The following is a 14,041-nucleotide window of genomic DNA, read 5'->3' on the forward strand; positions in this document are numbered from 1 at the left end:
ATTGTAAACAAAAATAGTGATCACATTATTCCAAATTAAAAATACAAATAAAATTTTGTATCCTTAAATTAGAATTCACTCCATTAATAAAGAAGTCCCCTTTCACTAGGGTGAACTTTGTGGAAACATCCAAGTTACAACAAGGCCTAAATATTTATAGTCGATCCATTTACACAAGATATGGGCAGAATATAGATAATTCTCTACTCAAAGCAACAAGAAAAAGAGCACCCATAAGAAGGATGCACTCCATTAATAAAGAGTCCCCCAAATGTTAAGGTGAACTCCATGTGAAACACATTAGATTGAATAGAAGTCCCCTTTCAATAGGGTACACTTCAAGTAGAAAAAAATAGTGTGATAAATGGTTGGATGAAAGATAAATGTACAATTTATATTCACCTTGAATAACAATTTACAATGAACCAGTTCTAATTGATATGTGGTTTTATATACAATTGATATCTCTGTCACTACATTCTTGCCAAAAAACTTCAACATGTGACTCTCAAAACTGTCTTCTTGACAAGTAGACAGTCATGAAATAAGTTGTCTCAGGATCCTCTACCTTGTTCACAATTGTATTGGAAGTATAACTCCTCTTGTTTCTTGCACACAACCATCCCATTAACCATGGAGCTATTGTACCTTCTAAGAAGCATTGAAGTTGTTCAGGTGTTTGTCTCCAAAATTTTGGAAATATGAGATAAGTTCCTGACATATTCCACATCACTCTATATGGAGAATCATCAAAATTAATGTGTTGCTAGCATGTAATCCTCAAACATCCCCCAAACCGAAGTAAAATTCTTATGATAAACTCTTTTATATCAAATCATGATATTTGGATTTTGAGAATGCTTATTGCTCATAAACATCTTGAACTTAGAGCAATGCCTAGGAAAGCACATCTCAAGTATATGTTGAGCTTTGGTTAGGTTATAGCAACTCCATATCCAAGGTTCAAAATAATCAAAACAAAAGTCCAAGAAAGCTTCTGCAACACGGCACACCACATGATAAACTTCATCTTTGTCATTGACAATTCGCATGTTCTCGGCCCATGATGGAACAACATATTTTACTCTAAACACAACATATTTCTTTCTTTTGGCTCTGAAGAGAAACACGAAACATTTAGTTGCTATTCATTGTTAAACCTTAAAACAAAATTGATGGTTTTAGCATTCAACATTTGATCACTTTAGACATCGAAAAGAATCTTAAATTGGTATCACAATACTAAAAAACCATGTGATTATAAAAGTAGGGCAATTTGTCACTACATAAGTAAACTTTAAATCTCCCCAAGTCAATTGATACAATTGGTCTAAAAACCAATGGAGAAGTACAGTTAGGTGAAAATTGGTCTAAAAACCAATGGTCCAATATCAAGAAAAACTCAAACATAGATAATAATCTTTGTGTGAATTATTTTTAGATCGCAAAGACACAAGATTTTGCAAAGTAACCCCTGACTGTTCTTAGAGGTTTCTTCTTTCATTTGAATGAGATGGTCCAAATTCCCTATGAAATACTCCTTCAAAGAATAATCTGGATGAAATCTTCAAGAATAAATTCTACCACTTGTCCAAGCTATGCTCCATTCGATCCTAGAGGATCATTCAAGCATAAGATCTACCACTTTTCCAAGCTATGATCCATTCAAGCATAGAGAACTATATAGTCACCACCACTTGTCCAATCTATGATTTACTCAAGCATAGAGATTCATGAGTTTTACCACTCATCCAAGCTCTACCCTATTCAATCATAGAGAGACACAACATCCACCGATCTAAGCTCTATTGAAACATATAGAGCCATAAGTTCCACCATGTGTCCAAGCTGTGCTCCATTCAATCATAGAGGACCATAAGGTTTATCACTTGTCCAAATTATGCCCTATTGAATCATATACAACCACAAGGTCCACCACTTATCCAAGCTAAGCTACAGTTGACCATAGAGATCCACAAGGTCCACCACTTGTTCAATCTACGGTCTATTGAAGCATAGAGAGCCATGAGGTCCACCAATTGTCCAAGCTATGCTCCATTCAAGCATAGGGGACCATAAGATCCATCACTTACCAGGTCTATGCTCTATTGAAGCATAGAGATCCATAAGGTTCTCCACTTGTCCAAGCTATGTCCCATTCAAGTGTAGAGAGTCACTAATCCCACCACCACTACAAGAGGTTGTGTGCTCTTGTGACGTTGTTAGCGACGGAAATACACTGGGTTTTTATAACCCTCGGCGTCGCTAAAACCGTCGCTATGAGCGTCGCTACGAGAGCGTCGCTATAGGCGTCGCTACATGCGTCGCTATAAGCGTCGCTATATAGCGACGCTCATAGCGACGGTTATAGCGACGTTTACACAGAAGACTATAGCGACGCTCATAGCGACGCTACAGAGCCATAAATAGCGACGGTTATAGCGACGCCCGAGAGAATTTATTTTTGGTGACTGGGCATTGAATGCCCTGCCACCCATCAACCATATTGTACTTGATTCACTTTTTTAAAAAAGTTCAAGGGTAGATAATAGACCCAAAATAGTCACCCACAAGACGCATTGTTTGCAAAATTGACAAGCGTAAAATTAACAATTGTACACATCATAGGCAAAATGAATTGATTGGCAAATGTAATAATGACAATTGTACAACATCATAGGCATAAAGAATTGATTGGCAAAATGAACTATGGTGACAAATGTAATAATATACATGGTTCAAAAAGACGTATAAAATCCGTCTCATGATACATAAGCTATGAGAAATCCTAAACTAATGCTATCTAGCTACGGCTAAACTGACGTCGTCTAGTCAGACGTCTCATCGCGTCCAAGCGGCGTATCTGTCGGATTCTGCAAAAAAAGACAATAAGACAGCTTTCAGTAAGTATAAACATATAACGACATTTATAAAACAATACAAAAAATAGAAAAGAGTAAACCCTAATACTAACCATGCCGCCGTGAGAACTGAGAATGTCCATCAGGGCGTTTAAGCCCTTCCTGCCTACGTACTCGCGCTCGTACGGTGTGGGATCACGTCCTGTCATCGACCACTGTCAAAACATACAAAGATTTCATTATGTTAGAATTAAAAAACTCATAAACCCTAAACTATCGAACATAAAGAGCAATGCGAAAACACTTACAAAATCAGCCTCAAATGATGCCCATCCACCGCTCCCCAAGTGGTGCGAGCTCCCTGCCTCTACTCGCGCTCTGGCTGCATCCTTTTGTTGCTTCCACTTGTCGGGATTCTCGCGCGCTGCTTTCTTCGCATTCTTCCAATCTTCTTTGGCCAGCCAATCTGGCCTGTTCCACCCATGCTTGATTGCTTTTTGCACTTCAGAACGCTTGTGTTTGCAATATTCGCACATTCGAATCTTCATCAGGTCTTCATTGAAGCGCTGATCCCGTGTTGGAACGGGAAACTCATCATGAAGTATGCTGATGACTCTGTTTTTTAAATCACTTGGTACTTCACTCCATTTGTTTAGTATGTAGTGTCTAAATAGCTGAGAGCAAAGACCACGCATGCGTGAGATCACCTTCTTGCCGTCATCATCCATGATGATGCCGCCGCTGAAGTCGACGGAGTAAGGCAAGCCCTCTGGCCGGTGACCCGTGAACCTGGGTGTCCCGGCAGGGGTCTCTAAGGGCGTGTCGATGGGGGTACGGACGTCAGGTGTCTCCACCGGCGTCTGGGCCCCGAAGCGAGGAGTGTCGAGTGGGGTGGCTCCTGGCGGAGTAGGAAGAGGTGTGTAGCTGCTAGGAACAGTCAGCCGCGCAAAACCTGGCGTAGATGGCGATGTTGTGGCTGGTGTGGGGGCGGGCAAAGAAGGGGAGGCTAAAGAGCCTTGTCGAACACGAGGCGGTGTGGAGGCATCGGCGGCGGAATCCCCACAACAACCGCCACCGCCACCACTAGAGCGCCGGTGTCTAGCCGAGTGTGAAGATCGTCTCGTCGACGCCGAAGCTTCGGAGCGCGCCGAATGCTCCGAAAGAGAGGGGGATGCGGATGGAGTAGGAACGCACGATGATGCGCCAGAGCGATGACGCTCCACGTACTACTGTCTCTGCTGCGGTGACAAAGAAGAAAGAAACTCCTCATCATCCATACCTGCATTAAACACACGAATATTTAAACTTAATATTGAATGAATAGAGTAGACAATGACGCAAAGACCATTAAATACAATGACGTAATGACGCATATAAATACAATGACGCAATGAATTGAGTGATAGAAGAGGCAAGTCGAAAACTCACAATTTTCAATCAAAAGATGTGAGCGTGAGTAGAAAAGAGCGTTATACACCATGGAAAGTACTTAGAGAGCCAGAGCTTTTACAACACGGAGCAAAATTGTTCAAATACAATATTTGTGGCTTTAAGAGATCTCTCTCTCATCCTCTCATAACTCAGCATAACTTCCTATATCTATATAGAGCTCTCCGTTTAAACACATATCCTCTGTTTCATTTTGTAGCTCCTCTGCATGCACCCCATATAGAGTAGTAGCATCTTGATGCTCGTCTGGCACCACCGCAGCGGCTTCTGATTGAGCATCTTCTCTGATCTCCTCCATTGATGCCGTTGTGATTGGCACATGGTAGCCTTCATACATCCTTGCACTACGAGGGGCTACCTCTATGACGTACCACCAGTTTGATGTAGACTTTGTAGGATGAAATATTACCTGCCAGAGCCACATAACTTACATGAGAGCTTTCAAGCACATAACTTGTAAAAGGGGGATGTTAACTATTTACATACTTACTTGTTCACAATGCTCGGGTAGTACGAAAGTGTCTCTTAGGTCAGTCCATTTCTTAGTAGAATCCACCTCAAGAAAACCAGACTCTCCTCTACGCACAGTAGCGTTGCGACCCTCCATGATTATCTTGAACCATTGCACGTCGAACAAGTCGACAAAAAATCCTCTGTAATCGATCCTCAAAATCTCTTGTAGCGTGCCGAAGTAAGTGAGTTCCGCCACCACAGGATCTGCATCAAAGGAACGTCGTCGACTAGACTGTTCAAATTTTGCCATGATTCCACAATCTTGAGTAAAACGCTTTTTGTCGATCCGTTCCACCCTAAAATGTCGACCTTTACACCATGCTGCTGTGTATGACTTATACTACAACGAACAAAGATTATGAGTGGCCGTTCAAACGTTTAGAAATAAAGTCACTAGCTAGTCGTACATTGCAAACTTACCTTAGTCGCGCAACCCCGAGAGTACTCCCACTCTTCCTCAGTCACTTCGTCACCGCATTGTTGTGCGCTTTTCAATTGGTTGTGCAACCATCTTAAGCTCATGAATGTTGGTAGGCTCTCGAGACCCGTCGGATAGTGCATCGGTGGTCGTCTTCCCCGTCTCCACTCGATTCGTACCCTTTGTCGCTCTTGCTTTGCATCCTCATATTGTGAAATCCACTTTTGCATCACTGGATTGTGAAGCATGCAAAATCGGTTGATTTTAGCCTCTAGATCTTTCGTCATCTTCTTCTCAACACCGAGATTGCACATGACAATCCCAGATATGCGCTCATCATCTATGGTTCGCCATAGCGTGTCCCGGGCTTTATCAAATCCGTCTATCCACTCTCCAATGTACACTAGGGACTCTGATACCAACCAACCTTCTGCCATGCTACCCTCCGCACGTGCCTTTTGACGCACATATCCCTTAAGCGTTTTCATGAAACGTTCTAAGAAGAACATCCATCTGGAATGAACTGTGCCAGCTATTTCCACCTCATCAACTATGTGAACAAGAAGATGCACCTGAATGGTTAGCATGGTAGTAGGAAAATGTTTCTCAAACATGCACACAGGCTCCACAGCATTTAGTTTTGCGAATGGTATGGAGTCTACGTTGATCTCCTTTTGTGAGATCCATTGCACCAGCTTTGCAAGTTTGTAGATTGTGTTACAGATGTCGAGAGACAAACATCCCTCAATGGCAACCGGTAAAATAAACTGTAAAGTATGTGCAGCAATGATATTAAAGTCCACATTTTATGCAATGATATTAAAGTCCACTATGAACGTACCTGACACATTTTATGCCAATCGTGTGACTTCAAACCGGTAAGCTTTCCTTCTTTAGTAAAACACGTTCGGAGCGAGTGCATTACGCCAGTGGGGGTCCGCAAAGATCGAATGGTCTCTTTTACTTTGCGTTCTTGGGCTCCTATGAAAATCCATGGTGCTTTAGGGAGTTTTATCGATCCATCAGACGCTGTTTGCGGCCAATATTACTCCATACGATCCACATTTCTAAGGTCAACTCTGGCTCCCAAAGTATCTTTCTTGCCAGTCAGATGGTCCCATAGTAGATTACCCACATTCTTGAATATGTGCATTGGATCGAGCAAGTGATTGATCATGAGTCGGGGCCAGTATGGTAACTCGTACCATAGAGATAGTCTCTTCATCCCTGGAGGCAATCCGTCATCGCACATCTCCTTCTGCTCTAACCATGCTTGTGCAGACATCCTTGGTGGCTCTCTTCCCAAAAATCCTTCGCGTAACACATGATTCTCTGGAAGATACGCTTGATGACCTTTGTAGATTTTCTTCTTCAGTGAGGGCGCCCTACGTGCATTCAGTCTAGGTCCACATGTGACACATGCTCTGTATCCGCTTGTTTGAAGCCCTGCATGTATACACATGATAATAGCTCAACTATGGGAAAAAACAAGATTTACAATGTCTGAGTGAGGAGTGTCAATAGATCACCTGAGCATTCTGTTAGCCTGGGATAGTCATGCATGGTCCACATTAGAATGCCTCTGATCAAAGCATTCCGTCGTCCTATGTGTCGGCTCATATCCACCACCTCTATGCCAATCCACAATTGTTGTAGCTCTTCCAATAGTGGACGAAGATACACATCCATATTCTCCACTTTATATCGCCCTGGCACAATCAAGCTTAGCCATAGGTGCCCCTTCTTCATAGTCAACCACGGGGGAATGTTGTAGTTGATGATGAAAACGGGCCATACACTGTAAGATGTTGATCTTTGACCAATTGGATTTACGCCATCCATAGCCAGGCCTAAGCGCAAATTTCGAGCTTCCCTGGCAAAATCCGACCATGTTCCATCTATATGTTTCCAGGCTACGCAATCTGCAAGAATTCGTAGCACACCATCCAAAGATTTATTCTCCTCATGCCATGATGCTAGGGCGGCCATGGACTTACATTCGAAGAAATGCTTGATGCGAGGAAGCAGAGGAAAATGTCGCAAAACCTTTTGTGGAATTTTTGTCCCGTGGAGATCTACTCGATATCTTTCGGAATCACATTTCGGACACTTCTCCATGTCTATGTATTCCCCTCTGAAAAGAATGCAGTCATTAGGACAAGCGTGGATAGAATTGTAATCCATCCCCAAGTTTCGCAAAATCTTTCTTACTTCATCTCGGGAATCTGGCATCACATTGTCAGCTGGTAGTATGTGCTCTTTAAGCAAACTACACAACATAAAAATACGATACAGTCGTGTAAAAATCTATCAGATCATTATACATTTAGAGTTTTATTAAAGTAAACTAATTGTAATACATCACCTGAAAAGCGCTGTGACGCTAGTGTCACTCCATCCAAACTTTGTCTGCATGTTCAGAAGAACCAAGAGTGCTTTCAATCTAGACATACGTGCTCCATTATACAATGGCGTATCGGCTTCACTTTTCATATTATCATAGATAAGCCTTTCTGAATCCATGATCGTCTCGATCATTTCATCAATCTCGGGCTCAAACATTGCCTCGTTGGGAATGTGCTCTGCATGATCATCCCCCGAGCTGTCAGAGGCTACATCTTGTTGCCTCACATATGCTGCTTGACCAAAGCGCCTGCGAACACGTCTATTGGGTTGCAAGATTGCTGCTTGTTGGCCAGCGTCAGAGTCCGACGAGTTATAATTAGCAACAACTCGATCTATAATAGATGGATCGAACTCGCCAAATTCGCGAACGTGCTGCAAAGAAACACGTCTTGTCCGTCGCACAGCATGCTTGCATTGATTACAAGGACATAAGACCCTCGTTGAGAGATAGGTGTTTCGGTTGGACAGTCCCACATCCTCGTCACTACTCATAATGAGGATAAAAATCTTATAACCTGGACAACAAATTTAATATTCTATTGGCATTCTTCGTCTTCTCTCTCTCTCTCTCTCTCTCTCTCTCTCTCTCTCTCTCTCTCTCTCTCTCTCTCTCTCTCTCTCTACCTCACATTCTCTAGTCATGTCCAATCCCCGCACACCTCGGTCTAGAGGTGCACGGAGATCAGAACCACCAGGTTATAATCTCGTCTTTATTGGTCAATACCTATATTTGTGGGTACAAGAAATCTACAGACCCACGTCTACATGATACTGTATGTAGTGGACAAAACCCCTTTGCCTCTTCTCTAGCTGTAGCACTTCACAGCATCTTAACATCTTTTCACAGTAGATCTTTTCACTGTTCGTCTAACTCTAAACCCTAAACCGTAAGTAATTCTTGCGTGGACTCGATCTAACGTAAATAAGCGTAAATCTAAATAAACGTAAATCTAACTAAAAATAAACCTAAATCTAATTTAACGTAAGTCTACATCTAACCTAATCTTTAACGTCTTTTGGGATAGTTTCCTACGACGTTAAAACTCTCTTCTTCTTGTGTGTGTGTGTGTGTGTGTGGGTAAACCTAAATAAACCTAAGTCTAATCTAATATAACATAAATCTAAATCTAACGTAAATTATGTTATATTAAAAACAAAGAACTAAACTAACAGGGATTATAAGAACCTTAAAACTGATTTAACACATAATTTTTCACATAACTCGGCAAGAGTTGGCATTCTCATCACTAAAGATGTGAGAGTTAACTTCCGGCGGTGACGCTACCTCATCTCCATCCACATCTGACGACAGCAATTGGCCCTTTGGACCGTTCTTGCTCTTGTTACTAACTTTGAAGTTGCTGTTGAATGACTAGAGGTTGTCTAGATGGTCATTGTCGGGGATGTAGTGACTCTTGCCGCCCTGAAGATCCACCTTCTTCCCTATCTTCTGAAGACATTTCACCAGTACTTTTGGATCGACGGACCCACCATGAGTGAAGGCAGCAATACCCTATATTCCATTGAGGGCTTTCTTCACCCGCTTCATGCAGGCATCGCAGTCTATGGAGACCTAAATCTAATCTAATATAACAAAAATCTAAATCTAGCGTAAATAAACGTAAATCCAACTAAAAATAAACCTAAATCTAATCTAATTTAACTTAAATAAACCTAAATCTAATTTAACGTAAGTCTACATCTAACCTAATCTTTAACGTCTTTTAGGATAGTTTCCTACGACGTTATAACTCTCTTCTTCTTGTGTGTGTGCGCGTGTGTGGATGTGTGTGCCAATAAAAAGAGATAAATGGTATAACCTTTCTATCACCCATGCCAAGTATGATAGATTGGTTATGTCATTTCCCTCTTGAATAATAGGTCTTGAGTTCAACTCCTCGTCGGCTAGATCTTTAGGTCTTTTAATTTTAATTTGTTTCCTACGACGTTAAATTAGTTTCTCTCTCTTTCTCTCTCAATGTGTGTGCGTTTTTTTGTTTATGCATGTTTTCTCTCTCTTTTCCTCTCTCAATGTTCGGTTTTTTGTTTATGCATGTTCTCTCTCTCTTTTCCTCTCTCAATGTGTGCGTTTTTTGTTTATGCATGCTCTCTCTCTCTTTTCCTCTCTCAATGTGTGTGTGCATTCTTTGTTTATGTATGTGTGTGTGTGTTTTTGTTTATGTTTGTACTCTTTATCTCTCTCTCTCTCTCTCTCTCTCTCTCTCTCTCTCTCTCTCAAAAACACTATGTGTGTGTGTGTGTGTGTGTGTGTGTGTGTGTGTGTCAGTGTGTGTGAGAGAGAGAGAGAGAGAGAGAGAGAGGGAGAGAGAAAGAGGGGAAGGGAACATGAGAGTGAGGAGAGGGAAGGAGCATACGTGGCTCTCCTTCCTCTCCTCATGTGTGTGTGTGTGTGTGTGGAGAAGAAAGAGAGAGAGAGAGAGAGAGAGAGAGAGAGAGAGAGAGAGAGAGGGAGAGCGTTACCTGCTCCTTGCTTGAGGGCGTCGAAAAACTCAAATCTGAGATCTGAGTTTTTGGGCGCTCTCTGTTATTTTTTTTAGCCCAGCCGGCGTCGCTATGAGCGTCGCCGGGAAATTTTTTTTTGAGCGTCGCTGTGTGAGCGTCGCTAATATGAATAGCCTCTTGTAGTGCACTTGTCCAAGATAGGTTCCATTGAAGCATAAAAATAGAGATAGACACACTGCATGGCCACAAGCTTCTATCTTACCTTCAATATATCATCCCTAATGCCAATGATTCATTGCTCTCAAGCTTCATTATATGCCCAACCACAAGTATCATGGTTATTTAGTCTCAATCTCCACAACTTGTTCAACCTAAAGTATCATGGATTATTTGGTGTCAATATCCATCACTTGTCTAACCTAGAGTCCATTGTAATATGTTTATTGTGGTTTTAAGATTCAACTTTTCTAACCTTCTTTCATTTTTAGGATGGACTTTGAATCTAGAAAAAAAGTTCATATGGTCCTTGACAATGAAATTGTTTGTGTTTGTTGTGTGTGTAGAACCAATGAAGATTCCACTCATTGTGGTATAAAGATAGAGCAAGGAAATGTTTCTGTACTAGTGGAGAAATCCATTCCAAACAATCTATTCTAAAGCTTTTATGCATCTTAGATCCACCAGTTGGCCATTCTTCACAAGTTTTGAAAGGCAAGACGCTTCATATACATGAGTTCACGATTTGAAACACGTTCTTTTAAGGAAATGTGCAAATGAGGTTCACTACTTGGCCACTAAATAGCTATTAGAATGGGAGGTGAAATTTATACCCATAACTTGGCGCTTCTAAGTAACCAAAATACAAATGAGTGAAACTTAGAATTACCATTTGGCCATTCTAAGCAAGTCTTAGAAGGTGGTAGCATCTTAAACCAAACATTCCAAACAAGTTGTGGAAGGGTGGTTGCGGCACTCAATAAACTAGTACTTTTTCATTCAAAGAACATTGTGTAAATATGGGTGCATCCTAGATCCGCCATTTGTCCAATCTAAACAAGTTCTTAGAGGAGCAAGGAAATTTTCAATCCACCATCAAGACACTTTAAGCAAGGTATGGATGGAAAAGTGCATTCTTTACTTAATGTTTAGCTATTCTAAACAAGTTTTACATGGGTTTGGTACATCCAAAATCCACTATTGGGATATTCTTAATGGTACAAAATAAAAAATGTATTCAAATGAATTATTGTATAAGTTTATGCTCTGATAAAATATGTACAATGAGATACAAATTCTTGTATGGATTATGTTTAACATGATACATGAACTTTGAAATAGAGCACTATTATGCTACCTCAAAAAATCTTGTGAAATTCTACGGATATCACCTTAGAAATAGATTTCTGTATGAAATCAAGCATTCATTGCATAACATGGTAATGCTATCACAACTCATGGCGTTTATCATGATGCATACTCAGTAATGAGTCGGTTTCAAATAGATAATCAATAACTTTCATATAAGGGACTTTATCATGAGATTTAAGTGATGTCATGTAAATTCATATTCTGCAAGAAGCTCTTCACCACTTTCTATGTGGCATAGGGTATAGCCACATTTATCCAAGATAATTTGTGTTGTGGTGGATTTATGCCAAGGTGGAAAATTGGGATCAAAAGTATAACATACATTTGGGCTCATACTTAGACCATGAGTACTATTTATATATCCTGCCAAATTTCCATCTTCTACGTCCAACAATATATATCTCATCATCCACAGAATTGACATTTGGATACTCTAGAAGTGAGTACCTAAGTTCCCTTGAAGATACCTTGCACAACTTCTTCCAAGTATCATGGAAATACTTATTACCACCATAATGGAGAATATTCATACCCTTTTGAAGATGTGTATGCACAAAAAGTCCATAACCAGCTCCTTTTGTATTTGAAGCTCGTATTTCAATGATAATACCACTTATCTCAAAGACTTTATCCTTTGGAATGGGAAAAGTTTGTATACCAAGAGGATCATCATGCCACACATAATGTGAAAGACATTGTCTTTTAATATCTCTTATCATTTTTTAGTCTACAATAAAACAATGTTTAACATATTTTGGTTTAAAAATATCAAACGTTGTAGACTATATGTTTTAAGTAAGTTTTTTATGTCATAAAGTATCAATTCAACATAGTAAAGAATCAATTTCTTGTATGCCAATTTACATTGAAATGTTTTTTAGTAGATATGTCACTTCAAATTATTGATGTAATAAGTAATGATTTATCTTTCCTACAATTTTATACTATTAAGAAAAGGTTTATCGCATGATACTTTTGAACAAAAATAAATCAAAGACTTAAACCAATGATTAATATACTTGAAAATATACATGATGAACTATCATTACATGTTTAAAAAAAGATATCAAAACTTATTTCAAAATAAACAGCTTAATTACATGACAAGTGGGTATAGAAGCTTAGCTCATACTTGCTTCAAGGTTCAAAAAGTCTGTAACTGATATGGGTGTCTCACTTTTGATGCTCCTACCGTATTTGATACTCCATGGTCATCAGTGGGCTAATCTAGTTGATCACTTTGAATTTTTGCCCATTTTTTGACATCGTCATGCTGATTTGCAAAGCTCAAAAGTCTTGTTTTAAGCTTTCTTTGGTCGTCAATATTTTCCACAAGGCATAACACTTCCCTTTTTTTCTTGAGTCCCAACTCTGTTATGTAGCCATCACTGAACATGTCAATAAACTTGAAATCTTGTTTGCAATATTTTTGAATGTATTGCTTGATTGTCAACTCCTTGTGGAGTTGTAGAAACTCGACATCGGACAATTGACTCACACTTCAAAAATCTAGATCAAGGTGTCGTGCATCTAGTATTATGGATTGTGTCCCTAGATTTGAAGAAATAATAAGTCCCTCAAAGGCATCTCCCTTGCTCAAGAGCACAAGTGTGGTGAAGAATTCTATAGCACCAGTAAATTCCAAATGCTTCACACTGTGCAATGCCCCAACAAATTGTATTTTGACCATGTTTGTCATACTTTGCAAAGCAGACTGTAACTGCACATAGTCTTTATTATTTTTTAAAAAAAGGATCACACATTGCGGTTCTGTTGACCCACCTACAATAAGCATAATTCCTTCTATGAGATCTTTGAATCTTTTAGCTGGCCATTGTAAATGGCTCTCCAAATAACGTGTGTTGTCCAAGATACACAATCCTATAGGGATAGGATTGTTTAGATGGCGCTCTAAGTAAGATCGTCCCTCCATTTGAAGACTAACAACATATATAGACCATGGAAGATCTATAATTGAATTTGATTTGTCTTTCACAATGTTGATCATCCATTGGATATACTTTCTTGCCTCTTCAAGAAAATCAATCTTCTTTGTACCAAGTTGTAGTTGTGATGTTAGCCAAGTATCACAAAGTGTCAATAAATGGGAGTAAGCAACATCATTAATTTCGTATGTGGTAGAAAGCTCCTCCCTATTTTCACATGGATTCTCCTGATTGAGCAAATTGAATTGCTCAAGAAACTCATCTTGAATAATTCGATCTTGTTTCAGCTGCTTGATACGATCAGTCATGTCCATTACACTTTGTGTGTCCTTTGCACCCTTAGATAAAACAATCATTCCAATCTCTATTTCTGTTTGAATCTTTTCTAGTTCATCTTTGTCTAGACCACACAAATATCTAGAAACTATGGCCGCTAGCTTCTTATTCTCTCTCTCTCTGATTGCTCTATGATCTTCAGCCCCATCGATCATAAATAGGATCAGAGTAAGTGACCATATGAGCTTGTTTGGTGATGAATGATGCACCAACAAAATTCCTTGCCATTTTGAGAAATGCCTTCAAAACCAAAACAAATTAAATATAAGAATTTCAGTTGT

General features: G+C 39.8%; 1 pseudogene; it reads right to left on the minus strand.

The window, feature by feature from the left end:
• LOC147436014 (uncharacterized) overlaps positions 1-14,041 on the minus strand; it is a 160,068-nt pseudogene that overhangs the window by 122,231 nt on the left and 23,796 nt on the right.

The sequence above is a fragment of the Adiantum capillus-veneris genome, chromosome 18, assembly GCF_014529385.1.
Source record: "Adiantum capillus-veneris isolate H3 chromosome 18, ASM1452938v2, whole genome shotgun sequence".
In the NCBI taxonomy this organism is placed as follows: Eukaryota; Viridiplantae; Streptophyta; class Polypodiopsida; order Polypodiales; family Pteridaceae; genus Adiantum; species Adiantum capillus-veneris.